This window comes from Camelus dromedarius, chromosome 2 (genome assembly GCF_036321535.1).
Source record: "Camelus dromedarius isolate mCamDro1 chromosome 2, mCamDro1.pat, whole genome shotgun sequence".
NCBI classification, from domain to species: Eukaryota; Metazoa; Chordata; class Mammalia; order Artiodactyla; family Camelidae; genus Camelus; species Camelus dromedarius.
The window spans coordinates 62,798,537-62,824,029 of record NC_087437.1 but is presented as its reverse complement, the minus strand read 5'-3'; the positions used below and the strand labels follow the sequence as shown (position 1 = coordinate 62,824,029).

Genomic DNA, 25,493 nt, shown 5'->3' with positions numbered 1-25,493 from the left:
CTTTGCTTTCTGTAACTCCCACTGCCTAATTTTCACTATGTCCTGTCCCTGACTATTAGGCCCTATATGTATTGGGTCAGTACATCAATGTCTAGTCAGAGTATAAAGATTAGAAGGCTTCTTATTCTTTTGAAACATTTTCCAGACTTAGGGGACCAGTTTTTGAGGGTACAACGTCTAGAGGACCATAATCCCTTTTGTATCTTAGGGCATAATTTATTACATTATTGTAATAAATTATATATACATAATAAATTATGTTGGTATCTGGCATCAGACTCTACACAGTAGAGTTACAGAGTAGGGATATGAATTTATTGAATCCTGTATGGCAGAGTCACTGACTAATGTTTGAAAGTATGCTTTACCTAAGTGTAAGAATATGACCCATGTGCCACATTGCTCCTATTATAAATAATGCTATAAGATTGCATGACCTTGTTCTATAAATCACATGGTTACTCCATCATTAAGCACCTAATGGTTTCACTGGGAAGCAAGGGCAAACTCTACTGTAAACCACATTCAAATTGTCTGCAAACACAGGGTGTTGGATACAAGCAGACCTGAGCAAGAAAAAATAGCACTGCAATGGATGGAAGGATCCCTGGGTTGGAATCAGGAAAGTTGGTTTTGCTCCTAATTCTGCTATTGACCAGCTGTATGAGCTTTGAAGAACATTTTAGGCAAATCATCTATCTTCTCAAAACCTTGGTTTCTTCATCTGTAAAATTAGAAGGTAATAGGAACTTACCTCTAAATTTCATTCATACCTGCACTTTCTGTTTTTCTATTACTGGCTTAGTTATAATCTAGAAGCCTATGACTTTTAGTGGGAAAAATCAAAAGCATCCATCCTAAGTAACATAGAACTGGGAAAATGATATTTACATGTAAGGGGTAACCTAATTTTATACCTAATTATTATATATATTAATAAAAGATACATAGTACTAAAAAGCATTAATTTTTAAATGTTTAGCTTTGAAATATAGGCAGAGAGATTGTCAGAAATCATCATACATACTCCATTTTCTCATTTATTTATTTATCCAATTATTTAAAACTTATTGAACCTCTTCCATGTAATCAGCTGTGTTAAATGAGCAGAGAGGGGCAAAGGAATTGAGAACGCTGGCAAGAGCATTACTGAAACAATGGATCATGGACTACAGGCTGCACAGGAAGGAAAGTGATGAGGGGAGAGTACTGACAGATTGGGACGCAGTAGAGGGCATCATGAACTAGAGGTCCCAATGGGGTTAAAGAAGGTCATAGTAAGAGTAATTAAATAAGCAAGTTGGAAGGAGAATAAGTTGTGGTCAGGAAGGAAGATGTGAGACTTCTGACCAAGAAGATAGAAAGCAAGGACCAGATAGATCCCCCTGCCTGAGACAACTAAAAACCAAGCAAAATATAAGAAACGATTTTCAAGACACTGGACATCAAACAACAGAGAACAGTGTGATTTCTGAGAGACAGGAAACAAGCAAAGTGAGCCCTATGAGTACCCTAGCTTACTGCCCTAAGTTTCCAGGCCTCAGTGCATGGAAGGGTACCCTAGTAGTCTCCCTGAGTTAAGAAGATGGAGCTGAAAGTCCAATGAGACCAGGGCTTCTAGATTTCACAGGACAGAGTAGTAGGGAAAAGAAAGCTTCACAAAAAGAGAACTCTGGAGCTCTTTAGAGGGTCTCCCTCAAGTACTCATCAAAGTATCGATCAGCACATGCTTAAAAGGAAACTACCCCAGGATGGGAAAGAATTACCTGAAATAATTTAGAGGGAAGAGTACCCAGTGCCCACAAAGAGTCTGCAGTAATGCCTGTTCCCACCAGCCAGAGTAGGAAACATTAAATTCTCAGGACATCAGTCTGAGTCCTCAGAAGGATCTTACCTTCGTAGTGGGGACTAACAAGCCCTAGAAGAATGAGGCTCTGGTTCTGCCTAACGAGTCTTAAAAGGAGCCAGGCTGTTTCGAAGTAACTTAGCTGCACACCAGGATAAAGCTCAAGAGTAGCTATAAGAATATATAAATATTGGATACCCATTAAGGTAAAATCCACAATGTCTGGCATCCAATCAAAAATTACTGGGCATGCAAAGAAGCAGGAAAATATGACCCATAATAAGGGGAAAAAATCAATTGAAACTTACCCAGAATTGACACACATGTTAGAATTAGTAAACATGGGCATAAAAACAATTATTATTAAGTGTTCCAAACTTTCAAAATGTTAAGTAGAGGCATGGAAATCAAAGAAAAATCCATGTTGAACTTCTAGAGGTGAAAAATACTTGGGTAGGTTTAGGAGTAGATTAGACATTGCAGGAGAAAACTTAAGTGTACTTAAAAGCATAGTGATAGAAATTATGCAAAATGAAACACAGAAAAATAACATTTTTAAAAAGAAGATAGCATTAGTGAGTTGTGGAAATATTAAAGCAGCCTAATATTTATGTAACTGAAATTCCCAAAAGGGAAAGGGGGACAGAAAAAATTTAAAACAATAATGGATGAAAATTTTTCAAAGTTGATAGACTTTAAACACACAGATCCAAGAATCCAAATAAACCCCATGCACAAGAACTATGAAGCAAACTACACCAAAATGTATCATAATCAAATTGCTCAAAGCCAGTGATAAAAGAGAAAATTCCAAAAGCAGTCAGAGAAGAACAGACGTGCTAGATATAGAGAAACAAAGGTAAGGATGAAAGCGAACTTCTCATTGAAAACAAGGCAAGTAAGAAGTCAGTGGAGCCTCAGAGTGGAGCAATGAAGATAAAAAAACAAAACTGTCAACTTTGAATTCTACACCCAGTGAAAATATCTCTCAAAAATGAAGGCAAATAGATTTTTTTTCTGACATACCCAAAAGCTGAAAAAAAATTCTTTGCCAGTGGAGAAATGTTAAAAAGAGAGAGAGAGAGAGAGCCCTTTAGGTAGAAGGAAATGTTAGCACAGGGAAATGTGGCTCTACACAAAAATGAAAAGCACCAGAGTTGGCAAATCCATGGGTAATATGCGAGATTTACAGATAAAGAGCAGTATGAAAGAGCCTTTAAACAAGGATGTTTAAAATCCTCGAAGAAGTAAAGGATGAATGCCATATATGAAACAGAAACAAGTAACTGTAACACAAGAATGCACACCCTGAAGAGAGAATTCCTGACTTAGGAAACAGAAGTGAAGAAATCTCTTAGAGCACAACCAGAGGGATGGGGATGAAAAGTAATTTTAGTAAGAACTCTGGGATAAAGTGGGGAGGATGGCAAAAAGACATTTTTCAAGCAGATAATAACAAAGGGTTTTCCAGAAATGAGGAAATATAGAAACATTGTAGTAAAACTAGAGAACATCACAAAAAAGAAAAAAATGTTAAAGTCAAGAGGGAGAAAGAAGTGGTCATCTGAAAAGGAATGTCAGTCAGCTTGATAACAGACCTCTCACCCACTGCCACAGAGAACAAAAGGGTGAGGTAGGTGCCTCGGTGTTCTAGTGGAAAACCTTCGCAGCCTAGAATTCTATGCCCAGCAAAATTATAATTTAAGAGTAAGGATTTTCAACATACAAGAACTCAGAAATTTTACTAACCATAAATCCCCACTCTTTTGCAAAAATAAAAATGAGCCTAGGAGGGAGGAATTAGATGCAAAAAGATATTGTAAGCGAAACAAACACCAAAATACTGTGGTGAATATAACGTACTATTGAGCACAAGTAACAAGAATAAAAAGAATAATAACCATTTGAAACAAAATGGAGTATTCTGAGGGAGGGCAAAGCAAACTCAGATCCTTGCTTGACTTAAGAACAGGATAGAAGTAGGAATTAACTTAGACTTTGTTAGAAAAATATACTTTTTTAAGGGTAATGTAAGGATAGCCACTGGGAGAAAAGAAATAGAATATGTAATTTCAATACTAGTAGAGGAAAGTAAGGAGAATAAAACAATATTAATCAATCCGAGAAAGGGGAAAAAAAAAAGAAGCAAAGAGAATTCATGTTTCTGGCAAATTCAGTTTCCGATAAAGACTGTCTTCGTGGCTTCTCCCTGTGTCCTCAAATGGCCTTTCCTCTGAGTTCGCACGGCGAGGGCTCTGGCGTCCCTTCTAGTTCTATTAAGGACAGTAGTTCTACTGGATGATGGGCTTCAGCCTTATGACCCCATTTAACCCTAATTACCTCCATAGAAGTCTTGTCTCTAAATACAATCACGTTGGAGGCTGGAGCTTCAACATGAATTTGGGATTCAGTCTATAACATAAGTTAAAATGGAGTCATAAAACAATCTCAGGTAATCCAAAAGAAGGCAGAAAAGGAGGGAGAGGGGAACAAGGAACAGAAGAGGAAAATAGAAAACTAATAGCAAGAAAATAGACTCAAACCTCATCATATTCATAATCACAGTAAATTTAAATGCTTTAAACATTCCAATAAAAGACAGAGATTGTCAGATTGTATTTTTTAAAAAGACCAAACTGTATGCTGCCTTTAAGAAATTCACTTAAAATATGAATATACAAATAGATTTTTTAAAAAGATTTATATCCTAACACTATTCCAAATATATATATATATATATAGAGAGAGAGAGAGAGAGAGAGAGAGAGAGAGAATGGCTACACTAATATCAGCCAAAGTAGATTTCAGAACAAAGAATATTACCAAAGATAAAGATGGATATTTCATAATGATAATCAAGAAGACCTAACAACCCTAGGCTTTTTTGTGTATAAGAGCAGAACTTCAAAATACATGAAGCAAAAACTGATAAAACTGCAAGAAGAAATAGATCAACAATTACAATTGGAAATTTTAATATCCCTCTTTCAATAATTGATAGGATAAACAGAAAGTCAGTAAGGATGTAGAAGACTTGGAAAACAATCAACCAACTTGACCAAATTGACATTTGTAGGACATTCCACCCAGTAACAGCAGAATACGTATCCTTTTTAAGTGCCCATAGAGTATTTACCAAGAGACCATATTGTGAGTCATAAAATAAGTCTCAGTACATTTAAAGGGATTCCAGTCATACAAAATATGTTCTCAGACCTCAGTGTAATTAAATTAGAAATAAATAGCGGAAAGACCTCTGGAAATTTCCCAGGTGTTTGGGCACTGAATAACACACATCTAAATAACCCACAGGTCAAAGTGGAAACCAAAACGGAAATGAGTTGAACTGAATGAAACTGAAAATACAACTTAACAAAATTTATAGAATACCACTAAAGAAAGGAAGATGTCTACTTTAGTGCTGTGGGAGTCAGAGAAGTCAAACACAGTGACCATGAGATCCACTACCTGACCTTGGGAGGGGGCTGCTGATGTGGGGTGAAGGAGGAGCTCAGCGGAGATGAGGAGGTCAGAGAACCGAGGCCAGGGTGCTGGGGGGCTGCCCACAGGGAGAGAAGTCGCTCAAGATGCTGATGGAACTTGGAGCAGAAAGGAAAATCATCAATGTGGAACCATAGTCACCAGTGAAGCAAGGGCTTCTAGTCCCAATTATCTTAACAAATTACTTCATCTCTCTGAGCCTCTACTTCTTTATGTATCAATAAGGGAGTTATGAGTTCCCCCTCTCTGTATAGCTTTTGATAGTCTCTTGGTATTTTCAGTGTTTTAATGTATATACATTTTACATAAGCCTCTTCAGATCCTTTTTGGGAAACAGCAAAGTATTAAATGATAAATGAACATGTAAACACATAATCTCTAAGGTCCATTCAAACCCTAGCACTCTGTAATTTATGCCTGCCGGCCACGTCTTCTCTAAAATGCCACTCACAGCCAGGCAGCAGCAGGGAAGGTATCCTCCAATTACTGTGGACAGTCTAGAGAGGATGGACTTGGACAGAGCAAATGAGGGAAAGGAAAGTATTTTTCATGCCTCCAGCCTGGCCTGAGCTGAGGTTCAGATGCAGGAACAGCAGAGCCCAAAAAATAAATGGTGAAAAGACTCCCAAGGTTGGAAGTTGTCGGAATGGAACCGTGGGGCAAGTAAGATGAAATCAGACTGGGAGAGGTGTTGAGACCTCCACTTACCATGCAGGGAGTCTCTGAGGACAGGGACATCCACAGGAGGGGCGGGTTCCAGGGCTGCATTCACACAGAAGGGCTGGGGATTACAGGCTGCAGGACTACAGTGCATCAAGGAACAACAGAGAATAACCAGAATTTGCTGGTAAAAACAGAGAGAGAAAAAGTGCATGCAAGTGACCCTGAGTGCAGGAATTTAACGCTAACTATGTGAGCTTCCAGAGGACAGAAATCTTCTAGAAGTTTTGGGATTGGGGAAACGTGGAAAAAAGTGATTTTACTCAAGACAAGCGAAGGCTGGTGTAGAAGTACTGGACTGCCTTTTGGGGGTTAAAACTGAGCTGATAGATGTTACTATTTAATAGGTTTAGAAATTCAAGTCTAGTCCTATAGAAGCTAATTATCCCATCACCGGCAGTTTTCCTGCAGTTTTTGTAGCTCCTGCCAGGGGATTATTTGGGTCTTTTAACAAGTGAAAAGGCCTCAAAAAGAATCTCCCTAGGAATGTAAATTTTTTTAAAAAAATCAGTACATGATTATAAAGTCAACTAGGCAAGTAGTATTTCGTATAAAGTTTTTTAACACTATAAACGTATAAATATTAAACTTGTGAACATTAAAATATATAAAATGAAGCCAATTTGAAAAGAATGGTTATTCTATACAGGTATTTCCACAAAACCCCATCATTGTCAGCCACTCTAGGTTGCCCTGTATTTACTTCTCACACTGATTTACAGCTTGTTTTTCATATTTGAGGCAGAGACTTTCTGGGCTCTACTTATACCAACAACACGAGTTTTCCAAGAACGCTGTAGCATGACCTGTGTGAAAACTTGCCCCTTCAGTCTGTTTTCAGTCTGTTTTGGTCACTCAGGTTCAGAGCATCCGTGTCACAGGCATTACTGTCAGCTGAGCTTTCCTAATTAGTCCTGTGGCATTCCCCTCCCTCTGTCTTCTTTTGTCAAAGAGATATGGTTCTTTTTTTTCCCTTTAAATTGAAGTATAGTCAGTTACAATGTGTCGATTTCTGGTGTACAGCACAATGTCGTAGTCATGCATATACACACATTATTCGTTTTCATATTCTTTTTCATTACAGGTTATTACAAGATATTGACTATAGTCCCCTGTGCTATACAGAAGAAATTTGCGTTTTGTTTGAGATATGGTTCTTTGATCCAAGCTGCTTTTGAATTTTTCTCTCCTAATCAGAATAGAAAAACATGGGGACAAAACAAAAAACAAAAAAAAAATGTCCAAACTTCCCCTTTCTACCTTTATGAGATTCTATCATCCATATCAGTTAGGATTAGAAGGTTTAGCTACACAGAAAAGCTCCCAGTGACTGGGTTAGATAAGGTAGAAGTTTACTCTCACGTGATGGACATGGGATGTAAGCAGTCTAGGACTGATGGAGAAGATCCACAGACTCATCAGGTTCCCAGCCTCCTTCTAGCTTATTCATCCACCATTTGTAGGGTTTGGTCTCACTCATCATCCATGGAGCATTTTGGGCACAAGAGGAGAAGAGGCATCCTGCTCACATTAAGGACACTCATGCTTACGTCTCACTCTCCAAAGCTTGACAACAGGCTACTTTAGCTGCAAGGGAACGCAGGGAATGTAGTCTTTTACTGGGCAGCAGTGTAAACCCTCCCTCAAAAAATGAGTCTTTATTACTAAGAAACTAGGGCAGAATGGACTTCGGGACGTACACAGAAGTCTTTGCCATACTCTCTCTTATTATCAGAAAAATGAGTGGCAGTCCATTGTACATCATGTTGATTCCCTCCTCCACATTTTGTGCATATCTTGTGCAGAATATTACTGTATAGCAGAAGTATCCTCGAGACTCACGGCTCCTAAGTCCTTCCATATCTCATAAAGGATGGTTGTGTTTTCCCCCCTCTTAATATTTAAAATATATTTTGAGGCAGATTAATTTTTAAAGAATTATGAGCTGTTTCCTCAGAATCAGTGATGGCCCAGTGAAAAGTCCAAAATTATAAGCCAGCAGAAGGCATTTAAAATATACACTCTCCCTATTTCCAAAAAGACTTGAGAGAGTTTAATTAAAACACTGAAAAGGATGTGAAATTTTAAAATTAAACACAAGAGAGTTCATATGAAGGAAACAGAGATGTAGAAGTTTCAAAAATGTGATGAAGCAGATTACAGCACTTTCTACTTCAGCAAATTTAAATCAACAGTAATTGAAAGTCCTTTCTGTAGAATACAGTTTTTAAAACCACACAGGCTCCACTGTTGGGGCACTTTGAATCCAAAGACCCAAGGCAAAAGATGCACTGTGATACAGGGAGACAGAGTGCTCTGCTGGGGAGGTGGGGGAGGAAGATTCAGGATTGCTGGTGGCGCTGGCATGGATGGTAGCTGCGTGCGGAAGGCTTCATGGATGAGGCTGCCTTGGAGCTGGGCTTGAAGGTGAGAAAGGACTTCCAGAAGATGAGAAGAGTGCCGTTTGGGAGGGGAAGGTAGAACCTATTCCAGACTAAGAAAACATCGTAAATAAAAGTCAAGGAGAAGGGAAAATGTTGGGTGCGTTTGGGAATCAGCAGTGTAGGTGTGACTTGGAGCACAGGGTCCGTCTTGGTAGCACATGAGTTGGAAAGATTGAGGGGTTGAATCTGAGAGATCTTAAATTACACGCTCAAGGATTTAGACCTGGTTCTCTAGGCAGTAGAGGAATCAGAGGAGGAAGTTGAGCATGTTCACATTTTAGAAACTTTACTTTCTCAGAATGTAGTGAGCAAGACTCTACTGTTGATGAGAAGTTTGTTAGCTTAAAAAGAATATAAAGGGTTTTAAGGAGGATAATATGATGAGGAATCAAAAAGGCATCAACAAGGGGTTGTGAGCAGTTTCAAAGTCGCCAGCGAGGTGATGGAAGTGAATTTGTCTTCAGACTGTGACAGCCAGAGCAAAAAAGCAAACATGTTAGGTTAAATAACATGTAGTTTTCTGACAAGTACAAGTATACTGTGGTGCGGTTTTCTTAAACTGCATGGACTGACATTTCAAGTTGTGCCTTCTCTCAACACTGCCTTCTTTTAGCACAGCAGGGTGACTGTGAGTGCCCTTGCTGTAGGAGCCAAGGAAGATGACACTGAGTAGCTGGAGAGAGAGAGAGAGAGAGTGTGTGTGTGTGTGTGTCACAGAGAGCAAGAGAGAGACAGAGGCAGGAGTCGTACTTGTTACTCTTAGTAAAGTCAGTAAGGGTTGTCGTTTGTGGTCAGAGGAATGAGATATGCGTGCATGTTGCAGAGAAGCTGGCTGACATTTGCAGTAAATTCTTAAAGCAATGCTGGCTATTCTGGGGCACGGTGACACTGAAAAATGAGGAGAGAATTTTCCATAAAAGAACTTTTAACAAGAGAAATTTAAATGGGAACGAAGAGATGTTATCTCTGGAGTGGGAGGGAGACAGACTTTTCCCTCGGTTCTTTCAGAAGGGCTCTGTAAAGACAAAATGTCAAAGATAAATCTGGAGAGGTAGGCAGAGCAAATGGTGGGGCCCCAAAATGCCAAGAGCTCAGAGAGGCTGGAGCCACTCACCAGCTGCACGTGCGCTCTGAGTCCTCAGCGTCTCCACCTCGTGATTCAGTGAAGGGCAGCTGCGAACGGGAACACAAAGTTAGAGCGCAGGGATGCTTGGATATTTTTCAGGTACCCAGTGCTCTCATTTAGAGATGAGTAAATGGACCCAGAAAGATCCAGTGGCTTGCCCTAGATCACCATCCACCTAGGGGCAGATCAGGATGGCTGCCCAGACCCTTGTCTCTTGGCCCAGGGCTCCCCTACCATCTCTACTATGTTGTCACATGGTGTCCTGAGAACCGGGCGTGTCACTCCTGGAGAAAGAGGCCACGTGGGGGAGTGATCGGTGGCCTGCGGATGAAGAGGAGCTAGTGGAAGATGTCAGGTGGGGATTTCAGGAAATATCCTAAAATGGTTTTAGAGGGTTTTAGGAAAAAATCTACTTACCACCATGATTTGGGGATATTAAAATACAGTGCAAACTGCCCTCCTGCATTGAGGCTGTCTGTGCCTTTTGGGGACTGATAGATCTTCTTTCTAAATTGCGTTGATCCTCTGAGGGAAACTGCCTACAGTCTAGGTTCCAAATCCTCTCCCAGTTGAGAGGTGCAAGACTGGAAGCTTTAAAACACTGAACATCGTTCCGTTAAATGATGAGCCTGACAACGGTTACATGAACCACTTTCCCACGAGCTCACGGTCGATCTCATCGAGGCTGGGGACCACTGCACCCCTGTGGTGGGCAGCATGCTTTAGGGCTTGGTGCAAAGCAAAATTGGAGGGGATGTAAATATTCTGCGCAAGGGGTTTGATGAGGTGCTGAATTAAAAAGGGGATGTGACCACTGGTGTTTGGTAAGAAAACCTGAAAGAAAGAAGCTAGATAAGCCTTAGGTGTTCCAGGTTCTTTTTAAAGGAGGTAAGAGAGGAAGGGCAAGAGGTCAAAGATGTGTAAATTTTTGTAGATTTGACCTTAAATTATTTTAAGTATGAGATAAGAAATGAGCCATACAGAAAAGTCTCTTTTGTGCTCGCTTCAGCAGCACATACACTAAAATCAGAACGATACAGAGAAGATTAGCATGGCCTCTGCGCAAGAATGACATGCAAATTTGTGAAGCGTTCCATATTTAAAAAAACAAAACAAAGCAAAACAAAGAAGTCTCTTTTATTTTCAGCCACCCATTCAAGCCCTACTAGGAGGACAATACAGGCCACCTGGGGAGCCATCGGCCCAGGTCTATCTATAAAGTAGTTTATGGAGCAATTCTGATTTCAAAGACTCTGTCCTATGGCCAGAGCAGGTGTCCTGGTTTCTTCTTTGTTTGGAGTTTATAGACACACTGTGGTTGCACTCGCTGTGCGTGGGTGGTTGAGAATCACGCTGACACAGTTTGAGAGCAGGGATGGACCTCGATGATCTTTTATTCAGTCCACACTTGTGGTGGCATAGATGGAGTAACTGTGGCTGGGAAAGTTGAAGCTGCTTGTCTAAGCCGCGTGGCTGCTAAGTGAAGAGCCAGGATCTTTCATTCTCAGTCCAGAACTCTTTCTACTGTGTCCAGATGCTGTGAAAGCCAACTTTCTGGTAGGTCAAGAGCTGCTCAGTGGGCACCATTTAACGACGTGCAGCCTTTTATGAAGCAGCGGTTTACGGCCGGCCCCTGTGGCATTGAGACGTTCGCAAGGCTCTTCTCTTATTGTTTGCCAGTCAAACCCCCACAGCAGAGCTCAGGACCCACAGGTGTCTTAGTTGGTCTTCACATTGCTGTGAACTAATTTTCACCTTTTTTGCACAGTTAGGAGCAGTTTCTTAAAAACTGAAAAGCGGTTGGTTAATTCCTAGTCACAGCTTGTGCTGTGAGGGAGTCGGGTTCTTTCCCTGTGTCTCAGGGCCACGAAACGCAGCAGTTTTTGGTGTCACAAGTGTTTCTGTTGTTTAATTGTCAGAATCTATGCAGGTCTTTGTGTACGTGTATGTTTAGAAAACTCTTACGATTCTTTGAATTTTACAATCACAGTTTCTTTTCTTTTCTTTTCTTTTTAATTTCACATCCGCCATGCCAGCTCTAGTTAAATTTATTTAGTGTCAGGGTCAAGAGCTCTCTCAAGAGAGCTCAAGAAAGTGGTGAGTAGTACTAGGAACTGATGAGGAAGGTGGAATTTCACAGGAGTGGATCCCTGTGGCCACAGTAGATCTGGACCTTGTGGAGCCCGGGTCTGTAGGATGGTCCTAGATCCAAGATGGCTGTAGGGACCCCAGTTGTGGACCCAGTTTAAGTTCTTCTCCCTAAGTCTGCTTTTTTCTGCCCCATCTCTCTTAGATAGATAGATAGATAGACAGATACACATCTTTTCTTCACCTTATCACCTCTGCTTACTCTGAGGTCCTTTTCACACATGACCATCTTACCTGTGGCCCATTGTGTCCCCTCTGACCTTTCTCCCCCTCGTTAACACCTTTACTGTCCTCAGGTAAGTGTGTCATTCTCCTGCAGTTTCCTACTTCACATTTTTTGAAAGATGGAATCTAGTTGGCCCCACTTATCTTTTTGTCTCAGGCTGTGTCATTTGTCACTGGTCAGCCTTTAGGGTAGCTTTCCATGGGCAGATGCCCACTCTGGTCCAGTTGCCTGGGGGAGGGCAGAGTGGAGTTATGTGATGGACGGTGCTGCTGTCTGAGGCCTGCCCCATCAGCAGCTATAAGCAGGGCAGCTTCTTGTAGAAGGGACTGTGCCATGGCAGGCAGTGGCCTTCACCTGCTGGATATAATAAATCCGTGGTCAAATCATCAGGGAAGCAGCTGAGAATAATGGAAAGTAAATTCAGCAACAAAGAGTTTGTGGTGCAGTCTCAACTCTGGAACTTAGTAACTGCATGATGTTGAGCAAGTTACCAGAACTCTCTGAGCCTCAACCCCCTACCTGTAAAATGAGATGTGTGAGGACTAAATGAAAGCACGCGTGAGAACAGATTGTCCGCTGCGAAGCACCACACCCAGGTAAAGGATGGTGCCTCTCTAGGACCCTCCTAAGCATAAAGCCTTCTGTCTGTGGGATTTTTGTGTATCCCTTTCTAAGCTGAATGTCACCTCCTAGAACTCAGCTTGCACCTCTGGGTTCAGATGATGCCCCCCACCTTGCTATCGGAACCTTCAGAAATAGCCCAGAGGGATCAAGGTGGTGGCTTTTTACATATAGCTGACCCAAACCACGTTACTCCTGGAGTGCTTTGTTCAGAGAACATAGGGTTTGAGAGCTGCGGCTCCTAAGTCTTCTGACCCAAATCTCCTTTACTCACAGCTGAAGAGCGAAGGCTTGGAGAGGTTCATTGACTTGCTCAATGTCAGTGCTAGAACCAGAACAGAACTCACTCCATTTCTACTGCTGTATTAAAGCTTAGCTGCTTAAAACAACAAACACTGATTATCTAAGAGTTTCTGCAGCTCGGGAATCCAAGAGTGACTTAGATGGGTGGTTCTGAGTTGCTGTAAAGAGATCAGCCAGAACTGTGGGCTCTGAAGGTCTGACCAGGGCTGGAAGACGTGCTTCCAAGGGAGCTCCCTCGCATGGCTGTTGGCAGGAGGCCGCAGCTCCTCACCAGGTGGACCTCCTCTTAGGGTCCTCGTGACATGTATCTGGCTTCCCCCTCTTCCACCACATTCTACGCATTAGAAGCAAGGCACTAAGTCCAGGCAACACTCAGGTGGAGGAAAATTAAACTCCACCAACCACTGAAGGGTGGAGTATCAAAGACTTCGTGGGCACATTTTTAAAACACCACAGGTTTCCTTTAATATGTTCTTTCCTCTGCACATGAGTTTCCCTAAGAGATCAGCTGCACCACCCCCCTGCCATCGCCCTCCCTCCTCCACCCCCAACACATACAGCTCCTTGATGAAAGGTTATTCCCATTCAGAAGCAGTTAGTGGAGGAGAAATTAGTTTACAAGGGTATCTTCTCAGGAAAGTATTAAGAAAACCTCTGCTGCAAACAGGAAAGGAAAACAAGGAAAGGAATGAACAGGAAAAAGAGCACTGAAGGGGAGAAAACAGAAACCAGGGTGCACTAGAGTCTGACTGCTGCAGGCAGAGCTCTCTCTCAGTTCAGGAAGTACTGTGTGAACAGAGGCTGTGTAAAGCATGTCTAAGGGCTGGAGTTTGAGGATACAAAGTCCCCAGAGACCTGTATCCATATATATATATATACATATACATATATACATATATATATATATAGAGAGAGAGAGAGAGAGATTGTGTGTGTGTGTGTGTGTGTGTGTGTGTGTATATATATATATATACACACATACATATATACATAAATAGCCCCGTAGACATACGAGGAAGCACAAGGAAGTGTAGGTTAAACTCTGTCATCGAGGTACCTGTGTTGTGCATTGACAAGAGAAAGAAGCACTTCTGATTAGTGGGGTTGTGGAAATCCTTGCAGAAGAAATGCAAACCAGTAGATACTCCCCGACCCCACACATACCAGACTTCCTAACCCTTTCCTTTCCGTGCAAGGACCCAGCATTCTAATGCGCCACTGATTTTGCCTAGTGATCTTGTTCCCTGCCTGCCTCTCTGATGAGAATGCGAACTCCGTGGGGGCAAAGGTGTTTCTTCTGTTCAGGGCTGCTCCCCAGCACCTAAAGGAGTGCCTGGCACATAGTAAGCCCTCGGTCTTTGTTGAATGAATCAATTAGATAATGAATCAGGACCTGAGGACACTGAGCTCAACCATGAAGGGGCGGGGGAACTTGGCAGGCGGCCCTGGAGGGCGGGGGTTCCAGGCAGATGGGACTCTGACCAGAGGCTCTCGGGTGTCAGGGCCTGTGGACTGTAGGCTGCTGCGGCAGAAGGTAAGGGTGGGGAGGCAGGTGCTGGAGGATGTTGTGAATAAATAATAAATAAAATTATAATAATAATTAGATATAATTATAATAATAAGCACAAAGGGGATTCGCTTAGGTTTTAAGGCCAAGGTGACATCCATGCTCTTCCTCCCTGGTCTGGCTGTACTTACACGTACACAACACTGGAGAGGCCCCGACAAGCCCTGTGTTGCCCGGCATTTGACTCGCTGCACGTTGCCGAGAATTCTGACTCCTCTGCAAGCATCTCATTCTTCACGTCCTCTGTCTGGTGCAGGAACAGTAGAACTCCGTACGTCTTGGAATCTTTTATGTTCTCCTTGCTTTGCCAGTGAGCCTGAGATCAACATTAGGCCTGGGAAGTTGGGTGGCTTTTATGGCACGTGTGACACAGTGGCTTTATGCCTAGGGAATGAGTCATGAATTTTGTACTCTAATTTTCAGCTTCCCTGATGTGGAGGATTCCTTTCTTTTCTCAAACTTCCTGTGCTCGGATTAAAAACAAAAAACAAAAAACGCACCTTGCAGCTGCTAGCGGCAGCTGTGTGGAATTGCAGGGCCCTCACACAGAGGCAGAGCTGTTCCTGGAAGCCGAGCGGGGGAGGGACCTCTGCTGCTGTCCTTTACCAGAAGAGATGCAGTCCACCGGCCTCCAGGCGGGGTCCCCAGCGTCCTCTGCCCAGGGGCCGGCGCGGGAGGCTGAGCGCCCCCTGCCGGGAGAAGACTGTGCCATCCTGGTCGTGGACGTGGCATTTCGTCTCCGTTCAGCCTTCGCTGTTAAGGCCACTGTCGGGGTCTGGACCGAGACTCTGGGCCCCGGCCCACCCTGATGGAGCTTCTCTGAGGCCCAGAGATTCCAGACCTCTCTAAGGAAACACAACTTTAGAGGGCAACTCTATGAAATCTCCTCTCAACTGAAGGTCAGCTCACAGCCCCACCCACACCTGACTTGCTGGTTGAGAAGCCAGGGACTGAGCACAGCAGAGTTTTTGTCCTAAATTGTCTCCTTGGTCTCATATTTCTCTCTTGCAAGCAGGAGAGGCAACCAGAAAGACTGGAGAGTGTACTTAATCATGGGAAAGGGTACGCAGCCCAGGAGAGCTCTCATCAGCCACTGATGTAACTCCATTTAAAAAAAAAAGGTCCTTCAGTATTTAAGATTTAATGACATTTTCAAAAGAATAAAATACCACCCTGTTGTCCTTTTCACTGACCGCTCAGTGTTACCTTGTCAAAGTGCCTAGTGGTTGCCAGGCAGGGCTGATTGTAAGCAGTGACTTCAGCTGAACCCCAAAATAAAAGAGGACTGTTATAGAGGGGAGTGTGGAAGGTGAGTGCCTCTGGGGCAGTGCAAAATCAGAACATCACCTTCACAAAGGAAACCTTGCACCCTCGTGATACTGGGATTGGTCCTAGAACCAAAAGCCCCCGGTCTGGGTCCATGTTAGACACAGCAGACAGAAGGGAGGGAGTGTCTGGAACAATCCTTTGGAGGTCTCGGAGCCTAATGAAGCCTTTCTCAGGGAGATAGGAAGCAGGTAGAGGAGAGTGGTGGAATGCAGTGCAGGCAAGTTTTAGCAGTGTGATGGAGCTATGAGAAAGTGGAGTCCCTCCTTACCTGCATATGCTGGGGAGATGTGTTTGTGGCACTAGGGCAGGCATCTGGGGATTGCATTCTATCCTGGCTCTAAATCCAGAGACAGGGGTACTTAATACATATTTGTTGAGTGAATGAATGAATGAATGAATGAATGAATGACTTGAGGTCAGCCTTAAAGGAGAAGAATTTCTACCTTCAAGTTTACCTTTGACTACCTAAGCAGTTTCTTCCTTCAGAAATTAAGTTCGTTTGAAGTTGACCAAGACTTTCCAGAAGTCAGAGCACTGAGAGAGGGGTACCTCTGTGTACATGGGGGAGAGGTGATGGTTTCTCAATTGGAATCTGGTGGCTTGCCTAGAGATGGAGACCCAGGAAAGTGGGGAGGGGCGCATACAGATGTCCATGGGGGCTCCCCTGTTGTGATGCTGAGTATCTGTGTGCTCTCCCATTTGTCTCCCAAAGTTTTTAGCTCAAGAAGGGGAGTCTTTTTTTTTTTTTTTTTTTTTTTTTTTTTACCAAATACATGTACCAAATACATCCTGAGGTTGGCACTACTAACCACTGCTATATTAAGAGCTCATTATTCTCCCTGTGTGCTAAATTTTGGGTCCTGGGAGTCCTTCCACAGGTGCAATTGCCAAGTTTTCTATAACTTGTCCAAGTACTACCCAATTTTCCATCTTTTCCTAAGGCCATATATCTGCTCTCCACCTGAGTGCTACCACTAGGAACTCTTAGCTGGGGTGGCGCCTGCCCTGGGGGCCATCTGCTTCCTTCACCAAGTCCTCCCCTCACTTGCTTTGTTAAATTGTCCAGGATGTATTTCAAGTCAAGTTCGCCCTTTCTAGCTGCTAAACTTCTAATCACAGGAAAAGGGGCCCAGGGAAGAAAGGATCATAAAATTTTTAAAGATATCTAAATTGGTTTTTGCCTCTGCTTTCTCTGAAACTATATGGTTGGCTGCTCTCAACCCATATTTGGCATAGCTGATTTATATTCAAAGGAAAGTAAAATTCCCATCTCTTCCCAGTTCGTGGATGGTCTGTGATCTTGACTTTGTATCCTGCCATAGCTGTTAAATCTTTGTCTAGCCCAGATGTTCTAACTGGACTTACAGTTGAAGATTCTTCCTTAATATTTGGCCCCAGCTCCTGCGGCTATCAGGAGGAAGTGAAAATTGTCCAGTTCTGCTGAATCCTCACTGCTCAGGGCCACTGAGCCCCTCAGCAAGACCACAGGACAAGAGGGCATAGGAGGTCATGTTCCATGTTCTGGAGATCCGCTGTCCAGCACTGTGCCTGTACTGAGCAGTACTGCACTGTGCCCTTGAAAATGACTTAAAGGACAGATTTCAAGTTCGGTGTTCTTACCACACACACACAAAAGTGATGAATAATGGGTTAGTGGGGAGGGGTTCATGCCTGGAAGTGAATGTGAGTGAGGCTCGCGGGGGCTCTTGTGTTCTTTCCTGGGGTCTGGGTGCTGATTACATAAATGTATTCAGTTTTAGAAAATTCACTGAGCCGATAGATGCACTTCTCTGGATGTATATTTTTTGAAGTTTTAAAATAAAATGAGTGATTTCTCTAAAGAAAAGGGACCCTTCCAGGTGTACTCGGTGACTCAACCAATCACATCAAATAATACTGACAACAGTAATAATACCAGAACAACAGCCTTTAACTGGGTAGCAAGTGCTTTACATGCACTGTCATCTTTAATCAAAGTGGCAACTCTACGTTAACTTTAGTACCTCAGTATTTACTATGCGGAACTGAAGCCTGAACAGAACTTGTATCTTCAACACGTCCAAGGTGACATAGCTACGCAGTGCTGGAACCTGGGTTCCGGCTCAGGCTGCTGAATTCAAACTCCAGCCTGCAGATCACCACGTTGTCCTCCAGTGAACTCCTGGCCTTCCCAGTTCCCTCACCCTCTCCTAGCCCTTTGCCACCACTACCAACTGAAACACATATTCTCGGTTAGAAATATTGACATATTTTTGTAGGAAAAAACCCAAAAAGCTAAAAATTATGAAGAAAAATGCTATGACATGGCACACACTCACAGTCATTTTGGCTGGTACCCAGCACAGAGCTCTTGGCTGCCCCATTGCTGAAACAATGCCACAGAGTGGGAGAAAACAGATAAAACTAAGGCACTCTAAAAATGACTATTCAGTAACTAAGCCAAATAGCCAAGAAATACAGTAAGTTTCATAATATACACATATACACACACCACCTAAAGTGGGGTGTGTGTCCTTCTGACTGTTGTGTATCGAACACATCGGACAGGCAAGCTTAGTCCCAGGAAGAGGAAAGCCCATTGTGCAGACGACTGTCAAAGAAGGTGGGAGACGTGCAAAGTGGTCAAGTTGTGCTTGACCTTCAGCGGCAGGGAGGACGGGGCCTGCAGAGGAAAAGGGAGACTTCTAGCTGGAGTGTCACCCATCAACAGCGGCCCAGAGGCCAACGGGACCGGGCCCTACCTGGGCACTGTCAAGAGACTGAGCAGAGAAAAAGCTCCGGACACATAGTGGAAGTTGGACTGACAGTGGATGGGAGGATTATGAGGGGCTGTGAGGCCATGATGAAGCTGGTGGAGTCTGAAGAGGCAGATGTCAGAGTGGATGTGAATCTGAAACAACAGAGTGTCATGATGAGGGAGAGCATGGAGGGGAGCAGACGTGAGACATTTGTAGAACCGCAAAGGTAGGGGATGAGGGCCTGAATTAGCAAGGAGCTGCCCAAAAGACAGATTTCTAATAACCTGACAGGGCCAGGTGACAAATTAGATCTAAGGGATGGAGAGAAGCGTCACAAGTGACTACAGCTTGTCCAAAAATGTTTTGGAATTTGGATAGGGAGGTAGTTGATCTGGTTGGAAGAAAGAGGAGGGAGTAGTGAGGGAGGGGAAGGAGGGGGACCTGTGTACTGTGTGATGGAAAGGCACGCTGGCCTAAGAACTGGGAAGCCTGCGCCCTGGCACTAATTTTGTGATCATGTCACATAACTTCTCCTGGTCTCTGCTTTCTTATATGTAAAATTGGGGGTTTCATCCAGAAAGCATGTACTGAGCACATACTGTGTGCTGGGCGCTATGCAACTGTCCATCTTGTTTTTCCTACATGAGCTAGTGTTGTGTCCCAGCCAGGGTCGGGTCCAGCTGTCTGTTCCAGCAACCTAAGTGCAGCTGCTCCCTTTAGTAAATCCTAGCTTTTGCTGCCCTCTAGTGGCCACTTCACGCCATTAGAACTGCACCTTTGCCCTTTTATTCCTGGACAGCTGATCCAAATTGAATGTTAGAGCTGGATCATAGATCACGCACAGGCGGTAGGAACAGGTAGGAAGTGGTGTCCAGAGGGCACATCCTGATAGTTGGTGACCAGGCAGGGAGGCAGTGGTGAGGAAGATGCAGTGTCATGAACCAGACCCAAGACATGGGGTCAGTCACAGAGCAAAACCAGCCAAAGGCAGCAGATAGAAGGAGAAAATCCCATTCAGATTCACCCATAGTAGGTGAACCTGGGCAGGGTCACAGGTAAAGGCCCATCTTCACACTGAAGTAGGGGGGATAGGAGCAGGGAGGAGAGGAAATCCTCATGGAGATCACTGATGGCAAACTTGACAACCTTTAGGGAAGCCACTGTAAGACTCTGGGAACCCTTTCCATTGCTGCTGCTCTTCTCCTTGCTGAGCACAAGTTCTGGGTCATTCGTCACAGAGCTGGCATCTCCTGCTCCCACCACCAGAGTGGTGCCAAGCGCTGTTGGAGATGGCCTGGTGGTGATGGAGCCCAGCCGGCTGGCAGAGGAAAGAGGCAGCCCCTCTGGGATCCCCCTGGCTGGTGGGTGAGTGGGAATGAAGTTGTTATCCCCTGTCCCAGCCCAGGGAGGGGCTGAAGCCAATAATAGAAGCAGCTTGGAGCAGACACAACCATGACAGTATCCATGGGGCAGTGACGGGAGTGCAGGTCACTTCTGAGGGACCCCATTCCTCATCCCTGGACCAGGACCTCTGTTGTCGTCACACTCAGATGCTCACTGATGTTCCCCAGTAGACAGCCAGCTTGATGAGGACAGGTCATCAGGACCATCTGCCTCGCTGCTCTGTGCCTTGCGCCCAGCACAGTGGCTGGCGGCAGAGTAAACGAATAAACCTGGAGGAGATAGCTGCTTTCCTAAGACTAGGAGTCCTGCCTCTGCGATTTGCCATCGTGTGACCCTGAGCCAGTCATTTCCCCTCACTGAGCCTGTTTCCTCACCTGTAAAATCAGGGATCTATGAGGATTAGATAATGTCTGTGAAAGAGTCTAGTACCCTGGAAAGGGTCATACAAATGTAAATTATTATCTTATTCAGCTTGATAATGAGAAATTAACAAGATACCCCTGGCATCTCTTTGGGCCAAGGAGACAGTCACCATGGGCGTCTGCTTTCTGAATCAAAGCATTTAGAATGTGCTGCTTCTGAACATGAATTTGTAGTTAACCCCCTAGGCTTCCAGCAGCTGGCCAGCCCCCTCTCTCAGAGGGTACACAGCACACCCCTGAACTCCACCCACGCCCTCCTCCCAATTCTGTCCTGGCCGACTTGCTGCCTGTGCTCAGATTACCCAAAAATAATCAGCCTGACTGGTGTCCCCTGGTCAGCCAGGGGCAAGTGTGGCCTCTTCTTTCCAGGGATCATTTTGCCAAGTTTCTATGTGTGAATGGACGCCTCCACCCTATCACTGCATTGTGAACGTGTTACCCACCCTGGTTTGGCAAACAGTTCTAAGAAATCCCTTCCTGGCTTGATGTCAGTCTGTTGTTTATCTGGGAGGCCTGGTGTAGGACGAGGAGGGAGGTTCACATCCATGGCCTCACAAAGGAAAATAGCCTAAATCACACCCTAAATCTTTTAGCCTGGGCTTGAGAATGTATGGTGTTTTTTGTTTTTTTTTAATGGAGGTACTGGGGATTGAACCCAGGACCGTGAGCATGCTAAGCATGCGCTCTACTGCTGAGCTATATACCCACATCCCCAATATATGGTTGCTTTTAATTTTTTTCCCAGTCCACTAGTTTCCTTCAATATATGTCATTAAGGGTGCTTTAGAAATGGATTTCTATTCCCTAAATACAAGGTATCAGTGCAGAAAACATGTCAAGTTATGATTACTGGTTAAACAGCAGGTAACATTTGTTGAGCATGTAGTGCGTGTCAGTGTTATCTGTGGTAATTCATGTAATCCTTGCAATAACTCTCTGTGGTAGGAATTAGTAATACCCCTGTTTTACAGATAAGGGAAATGAACCAATGCCAGGCTAATTAACTTGCTCAAGATTATACAGATAGTAACAGTGGAGACAGATTCAAACCTAGCAGTATGACTCTAGGCCGAGTAACCCACCAAGTGGGAAATGGGTGACTCACATCTGACTAACTTAGGAGTGATAGCGTTTTGCATTTTTGTGAAGTCCTCTCTGGTCTTTGGTAGGATTTCCCCTGAAGTTCCACTTTTCGGTGTGGCACAACCATGGCATACAGTGGACAGTTTGCAGGAATGCCTAGGGCAGCCCACAATTCCTTATCTATCTGGAGAGTCGCTCATGGTAATCCTGTTTCTCCCAGCCACCTCTCCTCCCTCTGCTGCAAATAACCTCAGGGTTTTCAGAGCCATTCCCTTGGGCGCTTTCCCATGTGCTGTGGCATGTGTTTGCAGGGAAATGCCTTCCTGCTCAAGTACAATGAGATCCGCAGTGTAGACAGCCTCTAGACAGCCTCGGGCAAGCACAAAGAGCGGGACATGCCTCCCTCTTGGCAGGGCAATTATCTCCAGACTAAGTGTCAGAGGCCGAAGTTCATTGCCAGGCTGTTAATCTTCCCAGCCCCATCTCTACTGACAGCTTGTGCCTACTCTAGATGGTTCTGAAGCCTGGTAGGAGGGACAGAGATAAAGAGCAGACACCAAATTCTGTATCTGTTTGCGTTTCCCTCTCCCTTGCTGGAGAGCTCTAATGGGCATTTGATAAAGTCATGTTGAATGAACAAATGAATAAATGTTAAATTGAGCCAAATCTGAACTGAACCTGTAACTTCCACCCTTGGTGACAACTGTGCCCAGGAGCAAGTTTAGTTCCTCCTCTGGGTGGATCTGCCCTTCTGTTAGGAGCCTACAGTGTCGGGTCTCTGAGCTCTGTCCTTGGTCCTACCTTTTTCTCCATGTTTATCTCTCACTTGAGTGAACACATTGAAGCATAAATTTCAGGTCTTCAGATAACACAAAACTGGAAGAATCACCACTCTGATAGATGAGAGAGTCAAGATTACCATGCCTTAGCTAGAAAATGTAATTTAATGAAGATAAATAGAAAATTCTCTGAGTTAAATGCCTGAGAGCCCCAAGTAGAGAAGGGGGAGGAGCAGGGCTGAGAAGACCCCCCCAATCAGATTGGGGTTTTCAGTAGGCCCTGCATCATAGATGCCCACAGCTGGACTTAGCTAAGAGACTCTTGGACCCACCGATAGAAGTGATAGTGTCTGCTTAGGGGAAGTGAGCGCGGGACTTAGTCTGGGCTGAAAGACTCCATCTGAAAGACTGAGTTTCCCCCAGTTAGAAGGGACAGTGACATACTGAAGTTTATCCAGAAGAATATAAAGAAAATATTGGAAACCACACATTCTAGAGCCATTCGAAGGAATATTTGGGAAAGGGAAGGCTTAAGAAATTTTTGACCAAGTTGTCACATATGTGAAGCTCTGTTGAAGAAAGATTTCTTCTGGACTGCTCTGGAGGTCAGACTGAGAACTATGGATGGAAATTACAAAAACAAATTAAATGTTCTTAAAATCACAGCTCTCCACCAGGAAGGAACGGTGTCATAAAACAGAGAGCTGGGTATCTTTAAAAGGGTCCTGCCATGAGTAGGGGGTCAGAGAAGCCCACTAAGGCCCTGGGCTTCTGTGATCTGTAATCCCGGCTGGCTCTCCTGGCTTTGTGTTCTCTGCAGCAGGGTTCAACAGTCCTCCTCCCTCACTGATGCCGCTCCATATATCGACGCATTTGGTGGAAGCCTTGTGTTACTCTCCTAGAACAATGCACTTATCTAGCAAGGTTTAGTGAAATGTGTTCTGAGCCTAAATTTGAAAACCTGAATCTGGTCTTGGCCCTGCTACCAACAAGCTTGGGGTCTTCAGTTTTTCCACGAATGAGATAAGAGGGTTGGATAATCTCTGACTTAACTCATTTACTTACTAACCCACACATTCATGCAACAAATATTTATTGCGTATCTGTCATCCTCCAGACACTTATCTCCCTTAGATAAATCCCTTTCTCTTCCAGGGATTTATTTTCGTCATCTGTAAAATAGGAGGATTGGATCAGATGAACTCTAAAATTCCTCTCACTTCTCATAGGCCACGGACTCACCTGACAGGTCCGTTACCATCTCAGCACTCACGTCATTGTTTTGGCTGAAAGGTTATCCCTTAAGTCTTGGATGAATGCTTTGCTAAAATCAAAAACCATTTTGTGCTTCAGGCATTTCTCAAATCGGTCTACCTATTCATTCATTTTAAAAAGAGAGAATGAAGGGATTATTTTGTATATATCAAAGGCCTATCACATTAAGAGAAACCAAAAAAAGAGAATAAAAGGAAAATTGGGAAAACAACAAATGCTAATCATAACAGTTAATACTCATTGAATGCTTAATGAGGCAAGTTTTTGAGTCTTTAAAAGTCTGGAAATGCTTTTAATGTACCCTCATCTTGATGGTGGCTTGTCTGGGCATAGAATTCTAGGTTGGAAATCATTGTCACTTCAGATTTGGAAGAAACTGCTCCACTTTCTTTTGTGTTTAATGTTGTTGAAATCTGTTGTCATTATGATTCTTGATTTGTTGGCCTTTACCTGATGTTGGTCCCTCCTCTATCAAAGCTTTTAGGATGTCCTTTTCTTTGCCAGTATGTTCTGATGCTGTGTGTGCTTGGGTCTTTTTAAAAATGAATTACACCGGGCACTTGGAACATTGGATCAAGTTGGCAATTCACACCCTCAGTCCTGGGAATTTTCCTTTACGATTTATTCCTTTCCATTCTGTCTAAAACGTGTTAGATTGATTCTCTGATTTTCTTATACTTTCTCCCCTGTTTTCCTCTCTTGGTGATCTTGTTCTGCTGCCTGGAAAATTTGACTTTATCTCTAACCCATGTGTGAAATGTTTCTTTTCAACCACATTTTTGGTTTCTAGGAGCCTCTCATTCTGTAATGTTTCCTCTTTCAGTGGGAGCTTGCTCTTTTTTCGTGGATAAACCATCCTCTCTTACCTCTCTGAGGATAGTATAGTGTGGTTGAAGTTTTATTGTCCTGCCTGCATTTGTTTCCTCTGAGTTCCTGGTCCTCTTTGCCCAGTTTGGTCTCTGTCTGAGAGGCTTTTCTGAAAAATCTGGTGATCTCTAGCTGAATTGTATTCATATTTAGGAATGCGGCACCGAGAAAGCTGACTGGATATTCTGTATAATGGAAGGAGCTTATTGACTGGAGGGTTTCACTGTGTTGTGATCGGGCAGGGCACTGGAGCTTTGGGGGACGGGTCTCCAAATGTCAGTATTTGAGTATCTGTACATTTTTTTTTTATTTCTCCAACCAAAGAGCCTCAAATCTGACTAATATGTTTCTATTTGTCTGCCAGTGTCCTGGGAGCCAAGAGGGACAAGGATGTGGCCATCTCTTAGTTTGTACGTAGACATCCAGTGAATTTCAACCTTCTTGTGGATTTATAACTTCTCCCCCTTGTGTAGTTTTTGTTGGGGTTAGGAATTAGTGGTGATATAGCCAAATGGCAAGATAATTTTTTCAAAAAAGGTCTCAGAACATAAACCATGGGATCCAGAAGACACTGACGAGAATAGGCGGGCAGCCAACGAGAGCCTTCTCAGGCGCTGGAAGGAGATAGTTACATATCAGGCAGTGTCTCGTGGAATGTTACTTATGGATCGCCTGCCATGTGCTAGGCATCCCTCTCGACTCGGGAGATCCAGGAGCAAGACAGGGAGAGCTGGATCTCACATCCCTTCCTGGATCTGACATTCAGGTTTGCGATGCGATAGCCAGTAAGTTAACAAATAAACACAATAATGAGAGGTGCTCAAGAAAATTAAACAGGGTTGTGTGTTACAGAGTAAATATAGAAACTTCTCCACTCATAGAACAGAATTAACACTGAGAAGGGCCCCGAAGTCCAATTTCCTCATCTTAAGAACGAGGAAACGCAGGTAAGGAGAGGGGAAGGGATTTTCCCAGAGTCACTCACGGGGAAAACCTGCACCAGCACCAGGGCCTCCCTAGTCCCGCTCCCGCACGCATCCCGCCCGCTGTTAATTACTGGCCAGTTCCCGAGAGAGACACTGACGACAGGCCAC

The 25,493-nt window shown here is 43.8% G+C and overlaps 1 protein-coding gene and 1 non-coding gene across 13 annotated transcripts in view; both read left to right on the top strand.

The window, feature by feature from the left end:
* The window catches only part of KALRN (kalirin RhoGEF kinase), a 608,090-nt gene that overhangs the window by 450,873 nt on the left and 131,724 nt on the right, over positions 1-25,493 (top strand). The window lies entirely within an intron of this gene.
* On the top strand, positions 10,634-10,740 carry LOC116155864 (U6 spliceosomal RNA). The gene has a single exon (XR_004139764.1). It is a non-coding gene; the product is annotated as a U6 spliceosomal RNA (small nuclear RNA).